Here is an 18,138-nt window from a genome sequence, read left to right as displayed (position 1 = left end):
ATATATATATATATATATATATATATAGAGAGAGAGAGAGTTTTCTTTCATAGACTGTTATATGTTAGCTCGATTGCACTTGGCACTGACGCGTAGCTACGGCACTGTCGAGGCTAGAGAAGCAAGCAATGGCCGCGTGGCGGTAAAACCCCGTATACGCGTCACCGAAGAATATTTTCTCAGTATAATCGAATTGAAAACTGTTTGTTCAATTATGTTCCATACTTTCTTCTTCGGAGAAGCCTACAAAATACGATACTGGATATCAAATTCCTGTCAGATAAAGAACTTTTCATAAAAATGCACGAACAGTATGTATAAAGTATGTTCCGCGATTAATTTTTGAACTTTGATAACCAAATATAAATATTCAAAACCGCAAATAATTATAATTATGAACATCGATAGACGTAGAATACTCTCCACTAGCTTGTAACGCAACAATAAATCTCCTAACTTTTCTACTTTCTACGTAATACTTCGTTTTATTACAAAATCCCGCGTTTTTAGAAAAACTCACAATTCTCGAAAATCGAAAGTGATGGAACAATTTCGATCACGAATTCCTGTTGAGGAATCCACAAGAATTGTCCAATTACAGATTAAAATTCGTATCGAACAGTGTTATCGATTCACTCGATCGAAAGTAAAGTATAGCGGTACATCGTTACAAAAATAATTGCGATCATTAACGGTACATCGATAATTTATACGAAAGAATTATTTGTATAATTACAATATACGAAATACCGAACAAGAAAGATGTCAAAATATCATCGAGCATGTTTTCATCATCAGTGATATCAAACACGTTTCACGACGCGCAGATCACCAGTAAACAAAGCTATTTTTCAACTCACAGTAAACGACACGAACTATAGCGCTATTACTGTTCCGCAGCAACTAACTTTTCGCACCGGATGAACTTGCATGAAAACACTGCTGAGTCAGCAATTTTTCGAGTCTGTGGCGCCACCGTCGATCCTCTTTACTTCCCCATGGAACTTTCCAGTCAATTATACATACATACTATTAAAAAGATAAGTTTAATTATATAGAAAAATCAATTCAGAATATTAGATGCGAATAAATAATTTATCAAACCTACATTCCGAGAAAGAATGTTTATATAAACATCGGATAAGAATTGGGGCGAGAATTAAGGCGAGCTGCATCACGTATCCTCTGGACACTCACTCTCGATCGTTCTACAGAAGCACTCAAATGTATACTTTTCCTTTGAATAATAAAAGAATTTAAAAGAGAATATATAAATCGTGATTATTTTACAATTATAAACCTGTAATCCCAATGTGTACCGAAACTATCACATATTCAAACGCGATTTTTGGTCCTCGAGAATCACATAACCTACAAAATCTCGCTGCGTCGAATATCGTTACACTTAACCACGAACGCCGGAGAATTTCCCGTTCGGGCGAGCAGTGAACTCGCTGAAATCTCAGTTGCCCTGTGTTCCTTTCTACCTCGTTTTCGTGGCCACATTCCAGACAATTACGTTTCGTTAAGGAACAGCATCACGGCGAGCGAAGCAGCCGAAACTGGAAGATACCGTTACCGGCAAGGAACACGGTTTTCGTCGACGAGCTCCGATATAACTTATTCTTAATTGCTCGAACGAGAAGCAAGGATAGAGACACGTACGGTCCACGAGCGGGTGTATTACTGTGTACAAGCGTGCGCATGCGTAGACGAGCGTTGGGGACTCGTGTGGTTTGGTCACGTACGAGGATTTTTCTGGCCGCTCGACAAGCGGATTGAATCGTGGCGAGGAAACGGGCGCACGTTACGCTTTTAAAGGCGGCTGTCAGCCTGACAAGCGACGAGTTGTTACCGTTCACTGCGCCTCGAACTCGCGCCACAGCCGGCGATTGTTCGGATAGGGACGGTTTTTCAAGGCCAGCGGCTCGTACCGCAACGAGAAATATTTATTCGCGCTCTTATCGCCAGAGGCTCACTTGTTATTGCCAAACTGGACGGGAACGCTTGTCTGCGCAGCTCTTATCGGACGAGGAAGGTTCAACATCCAATCTGAGGTCGCGAAACGTACGCTGGACGGCAACGCACCAGGAAATTCGATCGATGGTACACATAACCTCTCATTCGCTGCGGGTCCTTGGGTTCTAGCTTCGGTGTTCTGCAGACTACTTTGTTTAACACTACCAAATGGAATGGAAATGAATCTTTCAGATATATCTTTACAATTTTTCGAATATGTAAACTGCTATTCACAAAATTCATGCTTACCTCCATTCGGATCAAAATGTAATTATTTATAGTTATTCATCTTCCTCTACGATTATCTTCGTTCGTGTAGTTCTAGTATTAAGTAGGGTGTTCTTGTAAACCGACTTAAAGAAATCGATTTTTTTTTTTTACGTATTCTCGAAGTATATGTTTTTGGAAATGTCTGTGTGAAAGGATTTGTTCGAATTCGTAAAATTGGCAAAGTTATAGGTGTTTAAAGTGCGACATACAGGTATGGCACAATGGTTAGCGAAAACTTCAAACGCGTTTTTCTCGAGACTGTACCTTTTCAACTGGCTGACGGAATATCTCACGTTTTAGATGACTGATCGACTTGAAATTTGAAGGAGATCTTCACTGGATGTACCTTCATCGCGTGAACCATGGATTTAAAAATTTGATGTTTCTTTCTATTTTTGTTTGCCACTCAAAGAACAAAAAGCACGAAAAAAATCGATATTTAAATTTCAAAATGCTGTCATTTATTTAATTTTCGAAATTTTGCTGTTTCGATGGTGCATGCTATAGTTGCGTGTATACTAATTAAGATGCTTCTTAGATTCTTCGTTTCAGATAATTAAATGATCCGGAATCACGTCGGCCATTAGAGCTCGTTTTTAAAAACACTATTTACCTAAGTCTATATAATTTTCACAATTTTCAATATTTTCATTAAACAAAAATTGGTAATATTCTTCAAGTATAACTAAATCCGTGTGCGAAAACTGTATACCAAAATTTATCATGGTTTTCTTAGAAAAAAATCCCCAAAAAGTCCATTTTTATTGGCCGGATTACCATAATACTCCTGTAAATACCAAACCATTTTCTTTTACTCTTTTTTAAATTTTTCTATTGAATAAGAAAAATATCTGGTTCCTTCTGGATGCTGAAATAGATTTAAAATTTCAAACCAGACCTGTGAATAATTTTTCATTCATAAAATATTGAATATCACAACGGTGATAGAGTTAGTTTCCTATTTAGACTAGGTAATGTATTTAATTAATATGTCTAATTCTATTATGTTTTACTAATTGCGATCTGTATCTTTCACGACATCGTTCTCTTCTTTGTTTAATTCTCATTTTCATTTTTCGATTCAATGCTGAATATGGTCGCTTAATTTTGCTGCGTCTGATGATTCACACGTTGGTAACAGTATGCCTAATTTCACAACGCATCGAGGTTACAGACGAGGTGCCTGTGGGGATATTTGTACAACTTATTTGCAAGTTTTCGTCTGGTTCTTTGGTGCCCCGTTCGAGGACCCACTTCTATCAATATTTTCGAAGCGTCATCGTCGGGCATGTTAATCTCGGTTACAAAATTTTGCGAACTGGTATTAACGTTGTCTCGAGTTCTTGGGGTCCAGACAGTTCGAAGAAATTTCACTGCGAATAATAAAATAATTTTTTCCCTTAAATTTAACATCCGTTTAATTTCATGCCTCGGATCGTCAAATTATTCAAATTATATACCGAATATATGCAAACTAAATTATTCGTTGCTGCGTTACAGCTTACTTCGGGTTCACCAACTCCAGCATTTAATTAACTCAATAGTCGAAGTCACAGAGTGTGCATTTGAAATTTGAAATTCAGTTCAAACTGACGTCTCAAATCGTATTCTCAAAATTCAAATTCGCGAATAAAACGCCGTTCCATCCAACTTGCCGTGCTATCTAAAATTACACAGGAGGTCTAAATTTGGTCAAACAAAATATACAAAGAAAAAGAAAAAAAAAAAAAAGAAGAGAATAACCTTTATAGAATCCGTCTCCACTTCAAATTTCTCGTCGATAAAAGTTCGCAAATACAGTGGCCGCAGAGACTTCTGGTCACAGTGTAGTATCGCCACATTGTCGAGATAACGGGTTTTTAAAAGTAAAATCTTACTGCACAAACATAACGTGTAGGTGTGGCTCGTGGAACACGATATCGAGAATTTTTCTGTAATAATAAATTTTATTTCATTATTCCCATACTTTCCATCCCAAATTCGTTACCGTATGATCAGAAATAAAGTAACTAATAAACTCAGGCTCGGAGTAAAAGCGATATAACCGAGGAAATCGACAGTTCGTTGCGACCGAAAGTGAGGTTATGTTTACAACAACATTACCATATGCACTTTTAGTCGATAAAACACGCGCTATGCGTACTTGTAACACGTCGAAAATTCAGAATAAAGATTTCCTGAATAATTATTTCTTGTATAAATAATTATCTAATATTTCTCGTACTTATCTTTCGTTTGGAAAAATCACCATCGACACGTCGCTGCACGTTCGTGCGAAGAGCCGGGTAAATTAATTCACGAGGAATTCGAGGAAAAAATTATAAATAGTTTAACCAGAAATAGAAGTACTGTTTGGCCGGAAACTTTTGGCAGCGATTTCTAATAAAGCCCCTATTCGCGTTCCACCATATTCAGAATGGACACCTGCCGCGCTCTTCTCATTTTTAGTACGCAGCTCGTGGATCTATTATTCACGTGACCGCTTCTATAATTGCAACGGGACTGCGCATGATTCTCGGAACTCGCGGGAAAAACAAGTCCGATCAGGTTGCACGAGATAAACTGCTCGGGCCGTGGCACTTGCAAAAATAAAATTCGGTTAGACGTCTGTCTGTTACACGGTATTTGCTCAAACGTGAAGTTGTCCCTGTGTATTTTCGAACGTGCGTTTAGCCTCTCGATTAAGTACGTCCACGCCGTTCCAAATCGCTTCGCAAATAAAACCAGATCGAGATAGCGTGATTTCTGCATTCAAATTCGTGGCTTGTCGCGAAACGAACGATAAGACCAGCGACGTGATTCATTATCGGCGTATAATACTGTCGCGGACACGTAGAGCGTTTCGATCTACGGGGTGTTCCGAAAACCATCCGTTTTGAACGATAATCGAAATTTGAAGAAAAATAATATATGATAATCCATATTTTTTTTTTAATTATAGTAATATATTATAAGATAGAATAGATTAATTATAGTAATATACCATATTTATCATATATACCATATTTAGCAATATTTTGTACTGGCTTGAAAAATATTTGGAAATAGACAACAAAGGAAATTATCAAAATGTTAAGAGGAATTTTGAAACAATTTTTAGGTTATTTTTCAACATGATGAAAATTAAGAATATATTTATTCCCTGTCTTTGTTATTTCTCTCTTTTACAGACCTTGGTTAAGGTTAGGTTAGGATTAGGTTAGGTTTTGAACCAGCATGTATATCGACGAAAATTTGCACCATATATACCATATTTAGCAATATTTTGTACTGGCTTGAAAAATATTTGGAAATTGACAACAAAAGAAATTATCAAAATGTTAAGAGGAATTTTGAAACAATTTTTAGGTTATTTTTCAACATGGTGAAAATTAAGAATATATTTATTCCCTGTCTTTGTTATTTCTCTCTTTTACAGACCTGGGTTAAGGTTAGGTTAGGATTAGGTTAGGTTTTAAACCAGCCTGTATATCGACGAGAAATTGTACACTCAAAAGGAAGAAGGCTCTTTTCAGATGGAGATATTGATTTGCTAAAGGAGTTATGTTGCAATTAATTTATAAATAGTATTGGAAACCAGTCGTAAGGATTTCAATATGTCGGCGGATGAATCGAATAACTGTAATAATATCGAGTTACTTGGATGTGATTTAAATAAGTCTGTACCTTTGCCGGTGATATCGTTCCATATACCTGGATGAGGAATTTAGTATTTCAAAAATGCAAACATCGTAAGGTGTTGCGAAAGTGGGACGCTTAACAAACCGTACGTAGAATAATATTTACAAATAAGCCCGCGCATTTTAAAAATAGCGCGCGGTCTCGAGGAATCCAGAAAGCATATTTCTTTCACACGAATTTAATATCGAACCTCGATTTTAATAAAATTTAATCAAAGATCGAAAATCGCCTCTCTCCTCGAGTATTTTGAGATTTTATTTCAGTGAAACGGGGAAGTTTTTTTTGCAAATGTATTTTAAGGTTAGGTGATAGGTCGTTAGTACTAGAGAGAGAGAGAGAGAGAGAGAGAGAGAGAGAGAGAGAGAGAGAGATAAGATCGATGATAAGATTAGTACAACTTTCCATTTAGATAAATGTATTTGTGCGAAAGTAATTAATCGATTAATCGAAGTCGAAGTCAAAAATACTCGAAATTAACACTGCAGTTATCAATAATAATTTTTTCCACCTCGATACCCTCTTGATAATTTTATTATTCATTTGGTCAAGATTATTAACACTATAGAGACCGATAATAATATTCCTTATTTCGATTTTCGATCAAAGAATTTTTTAATTTTTGCATTCTATGAAACACAAAAATTCTAAATTTCTGGTCAATGGAGTAGCGATATATATAAACACGATAAATTTTTTAAGTATATAATCAAGCACAACTATCATCGAATTACACGAACTTCGATTAAAGTGATAATTTTAATAGATAACCTCACTTTGCTTCCATGTTCGTAATTTTAGATTTGACTTTCCGATATTTTAATTCAGACGAATCGTAGAAACAAAGAAACCAAGGTCACGTTTGCCATTGTTGAAACAGGTGGTACGAATTAGGTGTCAGCTGATTAATGGCTCGCACAGGATGGTTAAACAAAGCAGAGAGAAAGTTAATATTACCCTAGGGCAGGGTTGCTTTCTGACTCGATCGGTAAAGGGAGTTCCTTCCTAAAATACTATATTACCAATCGATAATCTATCAATAGATTCTATATACCCTGTCCAGCTGTCCCTATTAGGCGTTTCCACCGAATTTTCATTCATCTCGTTTAATTTTAACGTTGGTCCACTGTTATTCCTGGAACGCAATTTCTTAATCTTCCTTCCTTTCATTTATTTCGAGTCTCCTCGACGAGTTTAGTTTTCCAAGAACGTATTGGTTCCAACGGCAAAGTAGTCACGTTGGAAATAGATATCTAGCATTATAACCTACAGTTAATATTATGTATCGCGTCCAATTACTATCCTGTACATCTATATATACAAATTAATTTGGTTAACATGAAAAGTTGTATAAAACTTTCCAATTTTTAAATTAAATATAAGTTATATAAAATAACTCATTTTCTTACGTTCCCAAGTAACTAGTAACTAGTAACTAGTAAGTTAGAAATATTTAAAATATTCTGTTAGCAATACTTCCTAAAATAATTTCCAAGTTGAATACGTCAAAGAAAAAGAAGTGTACATATATACATACATGCCACATATTTTGATAAAATTCGCGATATATATACCCACCGAATTTAAAAAATGCTTATCCATAAAAACCCTCCAATATCTCCCCTTACATTTCTCAACAACCACATCCCCACCCCCGGCGACCCAGCAGCCAACCACCGGCACTCACCCCCACCAAACTCCCTCTACGTTCGCACTCGAGTAAAAGTGCATTACCATCGGTGATCCTGGCTTTCGATTTCTGCATGCTTCGAAACGAGAAACGCTTCGCAGCCCAGTCAACCGACAGAATTCCCCCTGTTTCGATGGAACCACAAACCAAGACCGACCTCAAACGAAAAAACGGCAAGAAGAAAAAAGAAAAAGGAGGCCTAGCATGACGAACGAGCGATCGGTTCTCTTTCTGTTCCTTTCCCGACGCGATCAGCTGGCCGCGGATTTTGCTCGCAGAGCGTGACAACGATTGATTCCCAGCCGCTGTCAACGGCCTTGCCGCGTCGCGGGCACACCGGTTCTCCTCGGCTTACCGAAGTTGAGCAACGCACTGGGCGCGGCCCGTCTTAGGACCAGTTTACAGTTACCCGGGCCCCGGGGAAACCGCCTGTCCTCCGACTGCATGAAAATCGCCACGCTCCGGGAATTCTGACGTTCACGCGGCCGGCACCGAGAGCGCAGGGGGCGCTGCGACTCGGCGCAGCTAGCTCGGCAGAGACGAGAGAGGGCGATCGAGTCGATAGCAAGGATACCGAGTCATCTCTACGTGCATTCCAGCTTCGAGGAAGCATATGTTTTCGAGATTCCCGTCTTTCCGACGCGCTCGAAACTGAAAGAAACGCAGTAATTTAGAAGAAGGCTTGCTGTTTCGTTGGAGCATGGCGATTCTATGAATTTGTATGCTTTCTTACCGTGGTTATATTTGGGATTGAAATTTTTCTTTTATTTCTAGGTTATTTTCGTATTGTTCGAGATTTATTTTAACCCTTTGCACTGGGCGATTTTTTCGTTACAGGAAAGTAGTATTTCGAAGACTTTCTGTCATGATTTTTACATGATGTTGATATTTTTAAAACGGTAAATAAGAAATCGTATGGAAACTACGACGTGGAATTATTTTATTTCGATATTCCACGCATTAAAAAAAGCGACGAATAAAAAAAGGTAATTAACGCCGTGTTAACTAGGTAGGCCAATTAGCATCCTAATTGAAACCTATGTTAACCACTTGAAATGCCAATTGACTGTGAGGAGTAATTGGATTGCAATGTGGAAACATCGAAAGTGTTTTCGTTCTTGTGAAAAATTTATACAAATATTATACTACTATATTGTACTATATTATACTATGTTACACTATACTATTCCATATTATACCGTACTATACTACACTATACTATTCAATAGTATACTATACTATACTAATAATATACTATTATACTAATACTATACTATACTACAGTATATTATTCCATACTATACTATAATATACTAATAATATACTATTATACTAATACTATACTAATATTGTTCCAAGAATTATATCTAATATCGTATCTAATATTGTACTATACTATACTACACTATACTATTCCATATCATACTATACTATACTAATTACATATTATACTATACTAATAATATACTATTATTATTATTACTGTTCCAAGAATTATATCTAATATCGTATCTAATATTTACATTACCATTTCGATTAATATAAAATTCGAAATTTCTTACTCGAAAATATTTTTTTAACATAATTTCTTAAAATCTCGATAACGCGTTGCCTTTAGATCCCCCCTTTTTGAATCATCCTCCACATTCTTCGACGAAGGAATTTGTTATACCCCAGAATTCAGATATTAAAATCGAGAACTGATAAAGCGAAGGAAGAAAATATACCTGCAAACTGTTCCAGATAGTTGCAAACTTATCGTTTGTGGTCTTACATACCTCGCAGAAGAATTTGAATATTTAAACGCTCGAAATATGAAATAGAAGTATCCCATAAATTTTTAGACACGCGACCGAGTTTCACGCGGAACATGAATTATTTATCCATTTTCATATTTATTCGATATTTGTCTTTAGCACTGCAACTTGTTTTATCTCTAAAGTTCTTTTGAACAAACACGAGGAACAGATAACCTATAAAAATTCGTCCACTTTGGGTGATTTTACTTTGTAAAACGAGAACTATACGGGGTGTCTTATTTAAATCCATCCAGTCGAATATCTTCAACACCATAAATAATTCTTTATATACAAATTAGTTTTAAAGATATTCGATTGGATTGGTCTCCAAAAATCAAAATGATTTTTAAAATTATAAAATTAGATTTAGATATAATCTACTGAACCGAGATTTAAAGCTGTAAATAATTTTTGTTTTATTTTGTAAAGCGAGAACTATACAGGGTGTGTCATTTAAATCCATCTAGTCGAATATCTTCAACACCATAAATAATTCTTTAAATGATCTTTTTAATGATTTTCAATCAAAAATTACATTTAGAGATAATCTACTGAACTGATATTTAAAGCTAAAAATAATTTTGGTTTCACTTTGTAAAACGAGAACTATACAGGGTGTCTTATTTAAATCCATCCAGTCGAATATCTTCAACACCATAAATAATTCTTTAAATGATCTCTTTAATGATTTTTAACCAAAAATTAGTTTTAGAAATAATCTACCGAGCCGATATTTAAAACTACAAACCATTTTTTTAAATCAAAATCGAATAATTCCAGGAGATACGTAATGTATTTATTTCAAATATTTTCCAGTACTGTCAACATTTTCAAAAATATTCCAATATGTCCACTGGATCGATTCAAATGCAGTATCCTGCATAATATTCTGTCTCACTTTTAAATTTCCGAAAAATATTATATATCTCTGTTTCATGAACGTGGACACGAATTTCCACGAAACTGTTTCCTTCTGTCCCCTCTCCGAAATTTTATAGATTTCAAGATCGTAAATTCGTATTCTTCGCATCGCATTCGCAGGATTGATTTACGTGCAGCCTTCCTTTGGAATTCATGGATTCCTGGATCGTAAAAGTGCCTTTAAATGGGACTGTGCCTTTTGTAATGCATCGACACCCACTGTATCCGACCGCCATATTTACCACGAATAACGATCCACTGATCGCTTCTCCCTGCGTTTCGAGTCGTTCTCGTTCTTCGAAATGCCAGTTACATATTTCGTGCTTCATACTTTTGTAACGTCTGGATTTAAACGAGGGTGATTACGGGAAAAGTGGTGAGACTGCTTTTGCCAGTGGCTGATGGAGAACTTATAATTCCAACGGTGACACACGGCGAGTTAGAGTCAATAGAACCATTATTCGCTATTCAATGGCGGGCTTACAAATTGTACACAATTTGTTTCTACTCCAAATTGCATTCCATTCTTGTGACGCAGACAATTTCAAACAAATAATCCACGTCGAGATTAGATTACTAATTACGTTACATTCATTCCCATTTAGAATAGTACTCTAAATTTGAATAATGTCACTTATGCTATAAGCAGAGGTTTGTATAGAAATTTAATTGTACGATATTTTATATTGATACAGTTGGTGGTTAAAAGTTTTCCATCGAAGGTACCCGACCGTGATGAAAGATTTATAAACGTTGTGAGCAAAATGTAATTAAACGATAATTAAGTAAAATACATCGTGTCTTTAAATTAATTATTTTAGGAAGAGATAATATTCGAAGGATTTAAAAATTTTATGAACTTTCGACTAAATTTCTCGAGAAAATTTCTTTGGTGTAATAATATTTTAAGATTCCTTTTTGATTTTTCACAGTTAAGTAACTGTGTATGCTTTATTATCTAACACTATTCGAAGATAGTTATTAACCCACTTAACTAAATATGTATACATTTTTTAGCTTTATGGAATTGCAACTAGTTAATTACGTAAGTATTCTTAAAGACTTTCGCGATGTGAAAAATCATTTATTCAACGCTTCTCGATAGGCCAATTATATCATTCTATATATCTCACAATTAACTGGAAAATACTTAATATTTTCCTTAAGTGTATCATTTAATTACGTAGATACTCGTATCTAATAATTATTAATAAGATAATTTTCCCATTATTATACCTATCTCATAGCTTAATATTAAATTTCATATCTAACATTCTAATCTATATACATACATATATAAATCTAACCCACTTAGACATATAAATACTTTCTTAGTTAAATTACTCTTTAATTAAACCACCCTGTATATACCTAAGTTCTCTTAAACTTTCTATATCAAAACAAAAATTAACTCAACCCCGCACAAAAAGACCACCCTGTATGTAAATTATAGTTCAATTCTACATGCATACGTATACAAACCTAACCCACTTAATCATGTAAATACTTCCTTAAATAAATTACTTTTTAATTGAACCACTCTGTATATACCTAAATTCCCTTTCTAAATACTTTTTCAACAAGAAAACAAAAATTAAAAAACCACCCTGTACGTAAATTCACAGAAACGATTTAGCATACAATTCCTGTTAAGCAATTCCTAGGAACCCCAACAAATGCCCTCCAACGATTCGAATTTCCCGCCATACGAGTAATGTCTTAATATTAAATTTAATAACGTGTCGGGAATAAAAAGGGAAAAAATAAAGAAGAAAAACGAGCCCATTGTATGAACAATCGAGCGACGAAGGACTTAATGAGCCGTTACGCGTGAGTTTAAGCATGGCGCGTTAACGCGCGTGCCAAGCAGGAAATGCAAAACGATCGAGAGTCCGTGGATAAATTTCACGCAGGTTAGACCAGCGATAGCGGGCGGCGAGTAAAAGGGAAAACGCATTTCTGCCACCAACGACCGTCGTACTTTCCCCTTTCGCGCGAGGCATTCCTCTTTCATAAGCTCGTTTCACGGACGAACAAGTCGCCGGTAGATATGTGACTTTCCGACCCGAGATCGATACGAGAGAAAGTTGCCCGATTGCGATTCGATCGATGTCGAAACTACGCTTACGTAAAGCCCGCCGATCATCGGGGATCGCGTACGCGATTTTCTGCGTTACGCGTGCCGGGGGCACCGTTTTTGCCAAGGAAGTGCATAGCGGATCGTTAACCTCCTATCTGATTTCTTTTCGCAGACTCCGGGGGCAATGGCGGCGCGAGCTTCGCGAAACCGCCGCGCGAGGGCTTCTAATTTCGCGAGACGGGGTTGCGATCGACTTCGCGACGCGAAGCTCGAAATCCTCACGCGAGAAAACCGGCATATCGCGTTTAATGTTCACGATCTCAAATGTAATGCCTTTTTCTCGAATTCGGTGCTCGAAAATGTGCAACTTGCAATGGTAATATTTTAATTTGCAATTAAAATATTTAAAATCGAGATTTAAAAATCGAAAATTTGTAACTCAGAAATCAATATTAAAAATCGATGTTTGAAAAGAAAATTGTTTAATTTGGGAGCGTCTAGGTGGAAAGATTCGAGGATAAAAATTTCGAAGTCAAAGAGGAAAGTTTAAAATTTGAAATTCGAATTTGAAAATTTATAATGGGAACGTTTCGAATTGGAAATTTGAGAATTTAAACTGCAGCGTATGACTGCCGCTACAGGTGTGATTCGAGTGAATATTGCAAATACTATGCATTAATACCGTAGTGCATACCATAACACGGTATTCACGCAAACGTTATCACACATCGTGCACGTGGTCGCGGTCTCACGGAAACGCCCCACCACGCATACCAAAGCTGTTAACGCATTGCTGCTCGATTAAGAATATCTACTTCCATGGACTATGTGTTCCGCCATTTTATAAATCATTCCAGACACCTTGTACACATCAATGGAAACCTCGCGACACTTAACCATTCGAAGAACGAGCTGGATCGACAAACCTGATCTGAAATCCACGCTATGACAAACTTCACCCACGAAACCAGATCACTCACACAGCTTCAACGAGAAACTTCCCTGTATAATCCACTAAATGAACTTTCAATTTCTGAAATAACAATCATCCCGTATGTTTGAATCATAGTAGTACTCTGGGTTGTTCAATCTTAATATATATAATTTTGTCGGAACCGTATCTCGATAAAACTAACCTCTTTTCCCTCGCATAATAATTTACTAGCTAGTAATAACAGCGAATTGACAAGCCACTAGTTGCTCGCCGGCTTTTACGATCTTACAACTTACGAGATAAATTCATAACATTTCCCATACATTTTATCATTCTTACGACTTTATAAATCACGGAAATACAACTATAAAAGTATATCGCGAGTATATCGATATCCTGCGATTATAAATCTCGAATATTTTCAGACCTAACCTAAACTGCGTATTAACCAATGACACGAGTCGGGACAAATCTCGAAATCCTCTGTAAAACTCAAACCCTTTCCATAGCACCTCTTTTCCATGACAAAACACCGGCTTCCACACAGCCAATAAGAGTTGCGCGGAGAATCCAACGACCGAACCACTCGACAAACGACTAGGAATCAGAGCACGATGAAACTACCCACTCCGTACCCCCCGGATCGATCGCCGTGGCGTTAATGAGGCGGATCGATTCGTCCAGCCAAGGCCCTTAAGGGCTTTAATTGCTCGCCGCTGCCTTCCACGTTGGAGGTCAAGGTAGAGTCCACGGGACGGGTCGATAGCGCGCATGCGCGCGGCGATACGGTGGCGACGCGTCGCGCGCGCCACGCGAGCCTCGAGAAGCAGGAACGCAGAAGAAAAGGCGGCGTGCGAGCAACGGGATGGCACATCGGGTCCCGGGTATCATGATCGTTCGTTAAGGAAGCCGAGAGCCGGGCCGACACGTACGTTTGGCGCGCGCGTAAAGAAAGGAGGAAAAAAGGAGGAAACAGCAGAGCCAGGACCTAGGACAACTGAACGGAACCGTATCTCATCCCCACCACGGGGGCCCAGCTGTTCGGTAACCAGCTGAAATTCGCGATGGTGCGCGCTCGGCCTTGACTTGCCTCTCGCCGCAGAAAATGTCTAACGAGGCCTCCCTGCGAAACCGGGCGGGAGAGAGAGAAAGAGAGAGAGAGAGAGAGGAGACCCCTACCCGGGCCCCCCTTCGATCGACTCCTTCTTGCCAGTCCGGCTACGTACGCACCTGCATACACGTGACATCGTTTGTCATATGCGTAGATGTCGTGCCTGTCGAGAAGGCGACCGGTTAGACGCGTTCGCGCGCCGAATGCTAATCTCGCGCTTGGGTTTTCGTTCTTTTGGGATACACGCTCTGCTCAGGTGGAAGAATTGTTTTGGCTTAGACTCCGTTTCGTGAGACACGTCGGCTGTTGACCTTTGGGCACCGCATGAGCAGCCTTTTCGAAAGTACATGGCTATTTTATTAACCTCTTAACCTAACCTCTCAACACGATATGGCGGATAGGTAACCTTCTGAAATTTTGTACGTTATGTACATGTGGAAACATTTTTATTTGAATCGTTTTAATTATTTTAGTGTCGGAGGGAATACCGCGACGAGTACCATGGTAAATAGTATTATTTTTTGTATAATTAAATAATTAAAAGGTTACTTATTTAACAAGTTTGGTATATTATAGCGAATACCAATGGGATTTTGATAAGCTGACAAAGTGGGAATTTCACTTTACTTTTAATATCTTTGATGGCTCGGCTGGAGAGCCATTTATATGGAATATAAAGGTTGAGTTTCTTGATACTTAAGATACGATGTCAACCCTCTGCAACAGGATGTTTCTTCGTTTATGAGGGAAAATACAGTTGATTATGGGTTTTTATTTGGACGAAGGGAACAGGCACTGGTAATTGCTACAAATGGACCGTTTGATGGTAATGCAGTGGTAAAATGATAGGGTGTAATAGTAGGGTGATAAGCATGGAAGATAAGAGTTGTAAAGCATAGGTGTATACATGGCGCTGGAAAGCGTTATATAAATCTAAATTTAGAGTTGTGGCAATAAATAATAAAAAATATGTCCTCGTTAAAATTAATAATAAATTTAAACTTTTCAAAATCGTTCGAAGAGCTTAAAATAATCGACAGATAAATTATGTCTCTCCCGTTTTATGTATTCCTCGATGTTGTTAAACATTGTTGAGTGTCAGAATTATAATATTTATGGAGTGAAAAATAGTTGGCCTGTGTAGTCGATTAAATTCCAAGTCAAAGTTTAAGATTAATTTCAGCCGAAAATACCGGCAGACTTTCGTGTCTAGGCATCTGTTATGAAATACAAGCTATCTCGATTAGTAAGAGGATTCAATGCAGGTCGTAACTCTTACACAATCGATTATGTAACGTGCAATTTTGATGTTGATAAAAGATTGCGAACCGCAATGCGAGATACGTTCGAATGAACGTGTTGATAACAATTATTAGACACAGCGATGCTCTTCAACATGTGTTCATCTATAATTTCCTAAAGAATTCTTCCTCGCATCCTATCTTGCAACAATTTTCCGCGAAACTTTATTTCCGATCGTTGGCAAGCGAGTAAATAACTGCAATTTCATCCGTCATCTTATTTCATCGACTATATTTCAATTCGATAATAACATCTAAATGACATGTAAAAATAGAATTAAAAATCACGTGGATTAAAGAGTATCAAAAATCTCTAACCATTTTAACTAATTCTAGGAAACCTAGCGCGAAAGAAAGTCACCTAACCTATAAACGTGGCGTTTAATTTAAGCCGTGTACACAACGGCAAGTGAAGCTATCGACGATAAGAGAAACGCCTTCGAGTAGTACAGGTCCGCGTTTTATCGGCCTGGCTACGGAAGAAAACACCAATGGCGCGCAGGAAGAGGAGAGTTTCACGCGCGAACGCGAAATTAAAATGGATTCCGCGATGGAAAATAACTTCACGTCGCGGTGCAGTTGTTCCTTCCGGCCGGCTACTAGTTTTCTAATGTCTGTTACAACGTGCACACGCGCCGCAGCGCCCCCTACTTCTGCTCATTAGCCGTCGCGTCAAACCTTACAAGGTCGACAAAGCTATAGTTTTCAAGGAGATGTTCTAATGAATATACATCTCGGCCTTCCCAGGAACTTGCACGCATTGTCTCTTCGCAGTTTGCATTCCTTCTTCCATTGCGATCACCAGAGATCTCGGGATCGTGGCTGACAATGGAAAGTCGACTGGTATGGCGCGAGCTGTTGGACGATGAATCGAGAGACTGCGCACTTTCGATTTTACTCGAGATCTGGGTTGTTGAGGTTATGTTAGACAGGAGTATTATGAGCGTTTGCATCGGAGAAAGGGGTTAGGTTTGGGTTACAGCGATGCAGTTATCCGTTTCGATGGTTACATTAGAAGATTTAGATAGGTTATGTTGTATACAAAATGGAGGACTGTAATGGAGTACAAATACTTTCAAATGCAATATAATTGTAGTAATGTGTCGGAGTAGAATAATATTTTATATGCATTGACGAGATGAGATCTAGTTTATCTGTCATCTAGTTTACTTTTTTATCGCGTAAGAATAAAATTATCGATCTATATAATATGGAAATAGTAATTTTTTACCCTGTTATGCGAAATACGATACTGCTCGATCTATTTTTAATCGATCGATAAAATTATCGATTTCTGTGTCGTAGAATTTCGTTTTATTATAATTGTAAAATATATTTGATATCCATTCGAGTGGTAAAATTATCGAGTCTATTTTTTATCGTATAAAAATAAAATTATCGATTTTTGTAATACGAAAGATTTCCCGTCGCGTTATATTTCGTATCGTATTGCGTTCCTTTATCACGGTGGATGAGAAATGACTACTCGTGTTTAACTCTGAGATTTATGAGATTGAAATACTCTATTAAATCGCGAAGCTAAGTGGTATAAATTAACAAGGATAAATCGAGAGATCAGAGACTCCGATTTCATTAAAGATTTAAATTACTCGTGTAATTGTTGTGGTAGAAGGAAAATGCGTTTTCATTATGAAATCGAACCTTGACTTAATCCTTACTAGATCATACCTAATTACATTCACGTATCTAACAGACATTACACCATTTTTTCTCCTGCTTTTAATACCATTATACCATCATAATTCAGTTATTATCGAATTATCATTCAACTCGAACCATTAAACTTGAATGCCCCTGTTATAAAAGCTTTGTGCTTGTATCTATTCTGCTTTCGAATTTTGCAAATTCCAAAAATATATCTTTTACGAAATCCATGCAATTTGAATTGAATTGCAATATGAATTGAAAAAGACGATGTTACCTCACAGAATTAGCATAGCTGCGACAATGCAAATCGAAGCATACATCAAATATCGTACCATAGATGAGCAGACATTTCAACGAACCAATGCCATCTGACCCAGTGCCAACGTAAGAGTACAACGTGATCTTTTAATCTCATCCGAAGAGAGACATTCTAACCACGAATACAAATTATTTCTAACAGTAACACCCACGCGACAGAGATAATTAAAATGAGTATGTAGTTCTCAGAAGCTAATCAACAATCGGATCACACCCACTAATTTTGGACAGGCTAATTTTAGAGCCGATCATTCATTACGATCGCTTTAAATACAAGCTGACATTAAGAACGTTGAACGTGCTGGTTCGTGAGCAGTTTCACGATCAAATGATATTCGAGAATATGGCA

General features: G+C 37.4%; 1 protein-coding gene and 1 long non-coding RNA gene across 3 annotated transcripts in view; both read right to left on the bottom strand.

Annotated features, from left to right (window-relative positions):
• Positions 1-18,138, bottom strand: part of Glut4EF (Glucose transporter 4 enhancer factor) — a 169,723-nt gene that overhangs the window by 20,147 nt on the left and 131,438 nt on the right. The gene's annotated exons all lie outside the window — the stretch shown is intronic.
• Positions 75-1,634, bottom strand: LOC108546646 (uncharacterized). Its single transcript, XR_001890147.1, has 4 exons — positions 1,291-1,634; positions 1,109-1,208; positions 861-1,029; positions 75-243 (listed from the first exon to the last, which is right to left on the bottom strand). It is a non-coding gene; the product is annotated as an uncharacterized LOC108546646 (long non-coding RNA).

This window comes from Eufriesea mexicana, unplaced genomic scaffold (genome assembly GCF_001483705.2).
Source record: "Eufriesea mexicana isolate 0111107269 unplaced genomic scaffold, ASM148370v2 scaffold739, whole genome shotgun sequence".
Classification (NCBI taxonomy): Eukaryota; Metazoa; Arthropoda; class Insecta; order Hymenoptera; family Apidae; genus Eufriesea; species Eufriesea mexicana.
The sequence above is the reverse complement of the archived record's forward strand: the minus strand, read 5'-3'. Positions and strand labels throughout refer to the sequence as shown.